Source organism: Panulirus ornatus, chromosome 17 (assembly GCF_036320965.1).
Source record: "Panulirus ornatus isolate Po-2019 chromosome 17, ASM3632096v1, whole genome shotgun sequence".
NCBI classification, from domain to species: domain Eukaryota; kingdom Metazoa; phylum Arthropoda; class Malacostraca; order Decapoda; family Palinuridae; genus Panulirus; species Panulirus ornatus.
Genome location: NC_092240.1, coordinates 6,425,001 through 6,437,576, shown reverse-complemented (window position 1 = coordinate 6,437,576; position 12,576 = coordinate 6,425,001).

The window sequence follows — 12,576 nt, the reverse complement described above, 5'->3', positions numbered from 1 at the left end:
TGCTAGCGAGCCATAGTGTGTGTGTGTGTGTGTGTGTGTGTGTGTGTGTGTGTGTGTGTGTGTGTAACGTGCCATTATGAGCCAAGTACCTGTGTGGGAACCTGAGTTACACGAAGGAAAACTGGCATCAAGTGTCACACTTCTTTCCCACGTAATCCCAGGGTGTGGACCGGCACACAAGCAGGCCGTTTCTTTTCCATAGGTCCCCTGCTGGAGAGCCTCTCCCTTCGCCGCAGGACACGGAGTCTCCAACCTCCTCCCCCAACAGGGCACTGTGACAGGTCAGCAGCAGCAGTAGTAGCAGCAGCAGCTGATGACGTCCAGATAACACGAGGAAATCCAGAGTTACCTCCAATGGCACCACATCCCGAGCCCTGATTGGGGAGCATCAACACACAAGGAAAATTCCTCGTATCAGAGGGTCAGGCATGTGAAACCTTGTGGGGGTCATGCAGGTTTAGTGTAGCGGGCGAGGGAGAGGAGAAGCTGCCACTTCTTGTTTGGTTTGAAAGATTAACAGGCCAAAAGTTTTCCGCTGAGCACAGGGAAGGAAAAGAGATATGATCGAGGCAACAAGGAAAAACGCGCGAAAACACACACACACACACACACACACACACACACACACACAGCTACCTATTCAATGATTTGTGCTTATTCCTTTTCTTATCATTCATTTATCTATTCTCATAATCGTTACCTAATCATGATTTTACGATCATGCGCAAACACATCCCAGGTAAGGGTTCGACTCCTCCTCCTCCTCTTCCCAAGTCATCAAGAGCGGTCCCAAGACCGATCCCTGCGGAACACCAGTGCCGCACCTACCGCATTAGGACACATAACCGCATGCGTCTACTAATTTGTTCCAAATTACCGTAACTGGCAAAGTGTTCATAAAAAAAAAAAAAGATCTCATTCATTTCTAAGATTCCAGGCGTGTAATGCGAGGGGCTGCTGTGTTGTTTATGATGACCCACCCAAACACACACACACACACACACACATACACACACACACATACACACACATACAGAAGGAACACACACACACACCGTTAAGGTCAACACACAATGTACACACGATTCCTAACAGGGCGGGCCGACTCAGCAGATCTCCCTCACCAGCTTTCTTACACTTTGTGTGTGTGTGTGTGTGTGTGTGTGTGTGTGTGTGTGTGTGTGTGTGTGTGTGTGTGTAGGGGGGTGGGGGTGTTTCAGCCACAGGCAGGGTGTACATACACCATCCTGTTTGTGTATGTCAGATGAAGAGCTCCTGTAGACGTATGCATCTCTGGTGAGGTAGATACCTGGTCGCGCGCGCGTGTGTTGCTGTGTGTTAGTGACACCTGCCAACATGAAGGCACTGTACAGGTGACCATGATGAGATAACGGAAGGTGAGGAGAGTTACATGAATGTGTATGTGATGGGAGTAACGTGCAGCATCGCTTCCATCCACCTACTACACCGGTGCCTTCTGTGGGAGCTGGTGACTCCTTCCCAGACCCCTTGTGGCAGTGGTGTAGTGCCCAGCCCGACTCCTGACGGTGGTGGTGGTGAAGTGCCAACCCCGACTCCTGACGGTGATGGTGTGCCAACCCCGACTCCTGACGGTGGTGGTATGCCAACCCCGACCCTAATTGGAGCTGACGGTGTGCCATCCCTGGTGGTGCGTTGTGCCCTCCCTAATCCCTGGTGGTGGTGTGCCATCCCCGACCCCTGGTGATGGTGGTGGAGTGACATTTCTGACCCCTTCAGGTGATGGTGTGGTGAGGGCAGCGTAGAGGATCGGGTGACAATGACCCAAGAACCAGTTTGGTACCAGTCTACCCACAGCCCCCAACTCCTCCCCTGACCTCACACACAATAAATATCCATCAACCTTCGTGAAGACTCAAACAAGTCATCTGAACGTCACTCGCCCATGGCCAGTGGCGTCCACGTACGATGAAAGGATTTCTACCCGCGCGTCCCAGGACCACCTCCCTCAGCAGGCGATCCTGACGAGATGCACCCACGTCAACGACCCCACCATGTTACAACAGTACGAGCCAGGCGTTACAACAGTACGAACCAGGCGTTACAAAAGTACGAGCCGGGCGTTACAACAGTACAAGCCAGGCGTTACAACGTTACGTACAGGATATTACTGTAAGACACACTACTACATGACCCAAGATCTCCCTCATACATTGATCCCGTCACCTCGTTGCCCCGTCAGATCTCCCACCATCCTTACCTCCATACGTCCTGGACGTACGACTGTCTATGAGACTCGATACACATCAACAGACTCGCACCACACACACTTTATGTCTAAAAGGTACAAAAAATATTCTAAAGTTAGAAATCTCAATACAACATGATCCATCGTAGGCTGGTCCATGGCTATGATGTCCCTACGATGTCCCTAGTGCTTTTAGGACTTCAGTGACTTCACGCGGTCACCATCCTGCCTGAGGGAGGAGGGTCCATGACGACGTCACCTGGCACAGAGGAGGAGGAGGAAGTGCGGCACCAGACACCATCGTCAACACCTTCGTCAGGTGCCAGGCAACGCCTCCCCTAACAAACTCCACTTCACAAATCGTCCATTGTACATTTTTTCGTTTTGCTTTCGTTGCACTTCACACTAACGAGCAGTCGCTTGCACATATTTCCCCTCACAGCGCACGTGTTACGGCATCTGCTGTGGCACAGGGCGGGTGTTTACGTGTGCTGTGCCACTGGACCATTGTCAGCAGGCCGTGGCACAGTGCCGCGGCCCGGGAGAGTTGAAGTGCCACACGAAAAGGCAAATAATTTCCACTTCTGTTCAACAGGCCGTGGCACAGTGCCGGGGCCCGGGAGAGATGAGGTGCCACACGAAAAGGCAAATAATTTCCACAGAACACAGTCGGTCACCCTCCCGTACGTCTTGTTATTTCCAGATGGGATGAGGTGGTGGCAGGAGGGCAGGCGGCGACACCAGACACCCTCGACACCTGCTCGTGGGGCTCGCAACTGACGGTGGAACGCGGACGGAGGCCATCCGCGATCGCGTTCATCGCCGAGTTAGAAAACGGGATGAGTTTCACATTCTTGGCCGCTTCCCACTACGGTTCGTCCGACGGGAGACGCAACCCCTCCCCAGACCCGTCGCTGCTTCCTTCTCCCTGGCTGAAGCTGGGGACCTGTGTCATTCCCGACTGCCTGACGGTGTCCCGTGCACCTGGTGTGGCACTGTGACCCCCCCCCCACCACAGCGGCCAGGTCAGGTCAGAGAGGTGTGTCGGGTGGTGGGGGGCGATCGCACGGATAGGACGGTGCAGTAGCCAACGGCTTCTAACGGTGAGCGTGGCTACCCAGATCGCTAGTAAAGTCGTCCACCAAACAGCGACGGCAGGTCCTCCTCCTCCTCCTCCTGCTGAGCCCTTCGTGTGCTGCCCCTAGGGGGTCCGTCGTGGCCACTGAGCCTGTCGTGTGCTGCCCCTAGGGGGGGTCTGTGTGGTGGTCACCCCCGGTCACCTGTCGCCCGGTGTGTGGGGTTGGGATCGTCCTCGCTACAGGGACGACCTTCGCCGTGATGGGGCGGATCACCGCCGCGTGGGGGAATAGCCTTCAGGGGCAGGGCCCCAGTAGACGGAGCAGGCCATGTACGTAACCCTGGTCGTCGACACCGTTGGCGAGTGCGTGCATGTACTCGAAGTCTGCCTCTGCGATGCACTCAGCTCATGACTGAGGCTCGTGCAAGAGAGAGAGAGAGAGAGAGAGAGAGAGAGAGAGAGAGAGAGAGAGAGAGAGAGAGAGAGAGAGAGAGAGAGAGAGATGGACTAAGAGACAGACAGACGAGGAAGTGACGTTGTGTGTGTGTATGGCGCTAGAGGCCAGGGCGGGTCTCTCCTCTTCAACAAGTCAAGGAACAGGCTAAGGAACTCATGATAGTGATCATCATTAGCATCATCATTAACAAGCTACGTGTGTGTGTGTGTGTGTGTGTGTGTGTGTGTGTGTGTGTGTGTGTGTGTGTGTGTAAGGACCCCAGAGCTTCCGCCTCCCACTTGACCATCACTCACCCGTCCCTTTAACGTGTGGCAGATCTACACACACACACACTCCTCACCTTGCAGCCACCACCTCCACCTCAGGAAGAGATCTCGCTCCCCCTCCCACTCGTAGGTACTCGTGCATGCCGCTGGAGCGATCCTGAACGACTCATTAACCTCGCTCAAACCTCGGGATCATCTCGACTCCTCATATACGAGAGGTGAGTGATGAGGGGCACGTGTATTAACGTCCATATCACCGTGGCGGCCCCCCACCCACCCTCACACGGCACCGGCCCTGCCGCAACCTGGGTCAAGCTGATCCATCCCACTGTTTGGTCTTCCCTCCCGTTGACAGTGCTCAAACAATGGCCACCGCTGGCTGGCTGGCTGGCTGGGCCGGCCAGATGTTTGTGCTGTACGGAACAGTTGGCGGGGAAAGGGTGAGGGGGGAGGAGGGTAGTGTAGTATAGTGTAGTGTATAGTGTGTGTGTGTGTGTGTGTGTGTGTGTGGTACAGTGCATGGGCGGTGGGGTATGGTGGTGGGGATGATAGCATGTGGGCTACCGGGAGGGTACGGTGCAATGTGTGGCTGGCGTGGTGCGGTGAAGCAGGCGACTCGCGTGGTACGGTACGGTGCAATGTGTGGAGGGTGAGGTACACAGCACAGATTGAGGCTGGTGGGGTACGGTACACAAGTGTGAGAGATGCACCGGCAGGTACACAACAATGCTATGCCTATCTATGTGTTGCGAGGCGAGAGCTTTTTTACACTCGTGTTGCCTGCCCCCGTGGAGGCACGGACGGAAGGTGCGTGTACCGTCATCGGAGGGAGGGTACACCGCAATGCCGTTACGACGCGCGCGATACACCTCCCATACAGCGGAGGAGAGGTGGCAGGTGTATTACCCGGTCCATTTCCCCTTGCTCCCTGTTCCGTAATGTTGTTCCACGTTCCTAGTACTGTTTCTCGATCATGTTCCGGGGGTTGGTCTCGCCTCGCACACCCACCATAACAAGACGAGAACGATGTCTCGTATGTACGTAGCCTCGATTTGGCACACACGCAAGAGACCTGCTACTTAGACCTCGTTCAGTTATTGAGCGTGGCTTCTTCACTAACGAGAGAATTCACACGTCCCTGTCTCCCATCATATCATAATTAGGAGGGTAGATCATAATACGGCAACCCTACTCGACATATATGCACTTCGGCCCGGGATACGAGTTTGGGGGCCCCTCATCTTTACCGCCCAAATTATGGCAACACTCATTTTTCAACATAGTTGCCAGTAATCATAAGACAAGACAGGAATAATTTCCATTCGAAATAAAAGTTTTATAAACTATCATTGTCAACATGTATCATGAATATTTATGAAGTTCACAGCAGTAATTGGAAAATATTACTCTTCACGTACACAATCACAGGAGAGAGAAATATTACTCAATACATACACAAGGACAGAACAACCATGCCACGCAAACTCTGGTCTGTTCAATAATGCACATTTAATAACAGTTCATTGTCGTTGTTCGTTAGATTGTTAACGATAATCTCATTCAGCTACACCATTATATTCTTCGAATTCCACTGCCTTCAAAATTTATTTTTGCAGGTTTGCCGAGTCACCAGCATTCACGCTGCGCTCGGCATTCCTTTAGTGTCAGATGATTGTCATTCCTTTAGTGTTTTCGTTAAAAGATAAAGAAATAAAATAAAACCTTATTCTTTTTAAGATGTTTTAAAAGTTGTAAGCCACCAGAACCTAATGATTTTAAAACGATTTTTAACAAAAACTATATCCAAAATACTAAAACTATTTCCAGAAAATTGATTTTTTTTTCTTAACTCACTGGGAGTTTCGATGGCGGAAGAATATATCTACATCATTAAATAAAAGCAGCAGATCTTACATCACCTTTCAAGGCAGCTGATGAGCAACCGTCAATCAACTTGACGTACAATGCTTTTGTAAAATATTATCAACAGTTGTATATATATATACATTAATCATGTACTGAGGGAGGAAGGGTGGCTGTGACATGGTGCATTTTCACACTACTTTCATCTGTCCAAACCCACTCTTAAATCCTGGAGAACCGACGCGACCAATGGAGAAAGTCAAGCTAAAATGACCGCTCAAAGTTGCCAAATCAACCCACACGGTAAATTCAAACACAAAGTAAAATAAAATAGTCACCAAATGCACGACGTGTTCAGAGAAGTACAATTAGAATTTAATACTTAATAAGATGACTGAGACGCAAGTCTTCCCGCGCAAACTTAACGGAAGACGACGTCGACGTCAGGGAGCAGCTTCACGCAGCCTAGCATCTCGTAAATTTTCGCTCCTCCCCAACAAGCTTTTAGGGAAGGTTTCCACGCCCGTTTATTCTCTCCGATTGCGGAGGACTCACTCGTCAGCGGTGTGGAAGCCGCTACCAAAGAAATAAAAGACAATAAAAATCACGAGTCGCTTTCTAAAAACGATTCGAATATCAAGAGAGAGAGAGAGAGAGAGAGAGAGAGAGAGAGAGAGAGAGAGAGAGAGAGAGAGAGAGAGAGAGAGAATAGGTAAAGACACTGAGGTGGATCCCTGGCAGAGGGCGGCATCAGGTTAGCTTCACACACACAAGGTCCAGTCCTGGGTACCGCTGGAGGGCGGGCGACCCAGCGGTGGCTGACCTCACGGAGGCCACTTGCCTAATGCTTATTATACAATGAGGCTACTCAACCATAATCTCCATTGATGCACAACGTTTATATATATATATATATATATATATATATATATATATATATATATATATATATATGCATGTATATATTCTTTTTTTTCAAACTATTCGCCATTTCCCGCATTAGCGAGGTAGCGTTAAGAACAGAGGACTGGGCCCTTGAGGGAATACCCTGACCTGGCCCCCTTCTCTGTTCCTTCTTTTGGAAAAATTAAAAAAAAAAAAAAAACCGACAGAGGAGGATTTCCAGCCTACGCTCCCTCCCCTTTTAGTCGCCTTCTACGACACGCAGGGAATACGTGGGAAGTATTCTTTCTCCCCTATCCCCAGGGATAATATATATATATATATACATATATATATATATATATATATATATATATATATATATATATATATATATATATATATATATATATATTTCATATGAACGAGCACTTTCATTGAACACATAATACCCTCCAACAGCCAGGACCAGGCCCTTTTGGTTGGTGTTCGGGAACGCTAACCGCTAGGCTACGATCACCCCTAAGGACATGACTATTAGATATATGGAGTGTTTATATATATATATATATATATATATATATATATATATATATATATATATATATATAGATATAGATAGATATATATATAGATATAGATAGATAGATAGATAGATAATATGACAATGGTTAGAGTCAGTTTCAGGGCGGGGAAAAAACCTCGAGTGATAGCATCTCCAATCAGAAGAGGAACCTCATGAAGACGCTGTCCACGAGCTGCCCATGGGAGAGGTACTGTCTTACCCGAAGCTGGCGCAGCAGCTTGCCCTTGAAGCACACACACACACACACACACACACACACACACACACACACACACATTACCGCGGCTAACTGGCGTGTAACTAACGCTAGTTTCTCACCTCGCTAGTGAAGAACTAGATCTCTATAGGAACCAGAGTACCGATGATCTAACGGCGCGCCCGGGTCACTGACGGGGTGGTCAATGGATTTCGGACACGACTGCCAGGACCCGAGTGTTATGGTTCTATGACGTGCGGACACTGGTGACGGTGCACGTGAGGTACGCCTGCGGTACAACAGGTGCACGTGAGGTACGCCTGCGGTACAACAGGTGCACGTGAGGTACGCTTGCGATGCAACAGGTGCACGTGAGGTACGCCTGCGGTACAGCAGGTGCACGTGAGGTACGCCTACAACTGAAGGGTACAACATGTACTACCTTTACAGCGCACGTGAGGTACGCCTGCGGTACAACGGTAAAAACTACCGTTACAGTGCACGTGAGGTACGCCAACGGTGCAACGGTACCGTACGCAGGTGCGCCCCCCAGGCAGCAGCAGCAGCTTGGCCAACACCACCACCGCTCACCAGGAGAGCCCCCACCTGCAGGTCCCTCGATAACCTGGATCTCGTTAGCCACGCTCGTCTGCGGCTGGCCTGAACCACGTGGTTAACTACGGTCCAGCAGCACGCTCCCCTGACGCCGCCGCGGACCTCGTTAGACGCGCCAGGGGACACAGCTGGAGGCACGGGGGGGCTGCGCTGACAGCTAGCTTAAACGAGGGGGCGAAGTGCGCGCATCCCTCCGTGGTGGCGCGGGGTTCCAATGCCTACACACCCACGTCAACCCCCTCGAGGCAATACGATACAGCCATCACCCACAACAAGGTGGGAGGTGATGAGTCGATGACACCGATTACCTCGTCTGGTAACGACCCACCGGCTGAGTAAGCCTGCCTCATTCTCCCTCACGCATCAGGGAGTAATCATCATCATCATCGTCGTCGTTTCGAATATTCGAAGATCTTTCGTGTGGGGGAACACACACAGACACACTCACACACACACCTGGAGAGCCACCGCTTGGTCAAGGTGTTGAAGCCCGAGTCTTCGCTGTCCACCTCACAGTTACATTGCCTCTCGGCCGTGTCCCCCCCCCTCCCCCCCCACACAGCCATGCTCGCCATACAAGGGGAACAGACCCGTGCGCACCGTGACGCAGCGAACCACCACCAAACACATAAGAGGGCGCGGGGTCAAGCAATGTTATTTCCACAACCCTCCTCCTCTTCTTCATATCCGCGGGCCTCCACATTCTCCGCCTTCCACAACCCGGCCCCCTCCTCCACACCCGTTACCCTCCTCCACACTCCAGTACTCCAGGCGGGGAGGGTCGTGGCCAAACCCGTGACATAGGCAGGAGGTGTTCGTTTCAACGCTCCGACGCGCACTGCACGGAAGGTTCCAAGCTGACCACGTCTACGCTAACGCAGGCGATGCCCGGTGATTACTCCTCGCTCACTCATGCTTGTGAGAGAGAGAGAGAGAGAGAGAGAGAGAGAGAGAGAGAGAGAGAGAGAGAGAGAGAGAGAGAGAGAGAGAGAGAGAGAACCATCTCGCCACGGAGCAGGGAACCTCTCTAACGCCACCAGCGACGAAAACTGGTTTCGTAATGATAGGCACCATAAAGTTCTTGTCCATACCCAGTGGTAGAAAGCGCCTTCTTCCCTACGCTTTCCCAGCCATATCAGAGCGAAAATCTGAACCACGATTTCTATGCTTTAGCACGACTAGGAGGATGTGCCGTGCTCCTTGACCGCCATCTATGAGCGAGATTACAATTACGGACGTCTTTATGTTTTACTAAGAGATGAAGGTGTGACGTATCCCTTGACCGCCATCTGTGATCGAGATTCGGAACTAAACATTGTTTTTCTTACTCAGAAATGAAGATGTGGCGCATTCTTCCAGCATGGACGGAACACACACACTACCCTGAGGTAAAGAACACGCCATAAACAAGATAGAAGAGGTGGAAGCACAAGAAAGCATGGAAGAAATGACGTTGACAGAAAGATAAAGAGGCGAGAGATAAGGCACCGGGAGGGAAAGCTCGGGGCGCGTTGGCCGAGGGAAAGGCAGACCTCAATGTTTAGTCTTGGAGGCGTTGGTCTATTGTTGCTCTGCCATCCTCTGTGGTGCACTCAACCAAGGCCTCGCCCATTTCTCTGTGCTCGGCGGGACACTCACGTGTGCTAGGAGAAACGGGCACACAGAGAGAAAATATATATACATAAAAAAAGTGTGTGTGTGTGTGTGTGTGTGTGTGTGTGTGTGTGTGAGCACGTGCATGCTTACGAGTACCAGCAAAAATATTCCATCATGAGGCTGGGGTAACGTGTAACGCGAGAGAGAGAGAGAGAGAGAGAGAGAGAGAGAGAGAGAGAGAGAGAGAGAGAGAGAGAGAAATGACACCGTAGTCAAAACCACGCAGCACAGCCTACTCCCCTCCACTGCAAAGCCCCTCTGAAAATCATCACCCAAATGCATCAGGCACGACTAACACCATAACTACCCCTTCTGCCCCACACCGCTTTCTCCTCCCCAACCACCCAGGGAGAGAGAGAGAGAGAGAGAGAGAGAGAGAGAGAGAGAGAGAGAGAGAGAGAGCCTTTACATGCCAATGGTAAATATAATCTAGTTAACGAGAGACCGACCTAGAGAAAACGGCAAACGGGACCAGCTTTAAGGAGTAACCCACCTAGATGTCATGATAACTTGAGGAACAAGTTACCTTAGAAAGTTAATGTGGGACGAGAGATGGCCAAATAAAGGAAGAGTTATGCAAGACGATAATGATCCATCATTTAGAATTATTATAACTTTCGTAAACCAGTCTTATAACTAATAATGCTTCTGAGTACATAATTCATATATATATATATATATAATATATATATATATATATATATATATATATATATATATATATATATATATATATATATATATATATTCCTATGAGTCCACGGGGAAAATGAAACACGATAAGTTCCCAAGTGCACTTTCGTGTAATAATCACATCATCAGGGGAGACACACGAGAGAAATATAACAGTCAGTTGACATACATCGAAGAGACGAAGCTAGGACGCCATTTGGTAAACATATATTATCCCTGGGGATAGAGGAGAAAGAATACTTCCCACGAATTCCCTGCGTGTCGTAGAAGGCGACTAAAAGGGGAAGGGAGCGGGGGACTGGAAATCCTCCCCTCTCGGTTTTAGTTTTCCTAAAGAAGGAACGGAGGAGGGGGCCAAGTGAGGATATTCCCTTAAAGGCTCATTCCTCTGTTCTTAACGCTACCTCGCTAACGCGGGAAAATGGTGAATAGTATGGAAAAAGATTATATATATATATATATATATATATATATATATATATATATATATATATATATATATATATATATATATATATATATTATCCCTGGGGATAGGGGATTAAGAATACTTCCCACGTATTCCCTGCGTGTCGTAGAAGGCGACTAAAAGGGGAGGGAGCGGGGGGCTGGAAATCCTCCCCTCTCGTTTTTTTTTTTTAATTTTCCAAAAGAAGGAACAGAGGGGGCCAGGTGAGGATATTCCAAAAAAGGCCCAGTCCTCTGTTCTTAACGCTACCTCGCAAACGCGGGAAATGGCAAATAGTTTAAAAGAAAGAAAAAAAGATATATATATATATATATATATATATATATATATATATATATATATATATATATATATATATATATGTATATATATATATATATATTATATATATATATATATATATATATATACATATTTTTTTTTTTTTTTTTTTTTTTTTTTTTATACTTTGTCGCTGTCTCCCGCGTTTGCGAGGTAGCGCAAGGAAACAGACGAAAGAAATGGCCCAACCCCCCCCCCCCATACACATGTACATACGTCCACACACGCAAATATACATACCTACACAGCTTTCCATGGTTTACCCCAGACGCTTCACATGCCTTGATTCAATCCACTGACAGCACGTCAACCCCTGTATACCACATCGCTCCAATTCACTCTATTCCTTGCCCTCCTTTCACCCTCCTGCATGTTCAGGCCCCGATCACACAAAATCTTTTTCACTCCATCTTTCCACCTCCAATTTGGTCTCCCTCTTCTCCTCGTTCCCTCCACCTCCGACACATATATCCTCTTGGTCAATCTTTCCTCACTCATTCTCTCCATGTGCCCAAACCATTTCAAAACACCCTCTTCTGCTCTCTCAACCACGCTCTTTTTATTTCCACACATCTCTCTTACCCTTACGTTACTCACTCGCTCAAACCACCTCACACCACACATTGTCCTCAAACATCTCATTTCCAGCACATCCATCCTCCTGCGCACATCTCTATCCACAGCCCACGCCTCGCAACCATACAACATTGTTGGAACCACTATTCCTTCAAACATACCCACTTTTGCTTTCCGAGATAATGTTCTCGACTTCCACACATTTTTCAAGGCTCCCAAAATTTTCGCCCCCTCCCCCACCCTATGATCCACTTCCGCTTCCATGGTTCCATCCGCTGACAGATCCACTCCCAGATATCTAAAACACTTCACTTCCTCCAGTTTTTCTCCATTCAAACTCACCTCCCAATTGACTTGACCCTCACCCCTACTGTACCTAATAACCTTGCTCTTATTCACATTTACTCTTAACTTTCTTCTTCCACACACTTTACCAAACTCAGTCACCAGCTTCTGCAGTTTCTCACATGAATCAGCCACCAGCGCTGTATCATCAGCGAACAACAACTGACTCACTTCCCAAGCTCTCTCATCCCCAACAGACTTCATACTTGCCCCTCTTTCCAGGACTCTTGCATTTACCTCCCTAACAACCCCATCCATAAACAAATTAAACAACCATGGAGACATCACACACCCCTGCCGCAAACCTACATTCACTGAGAACCAATCACTTTCCTCTCTTCCTACA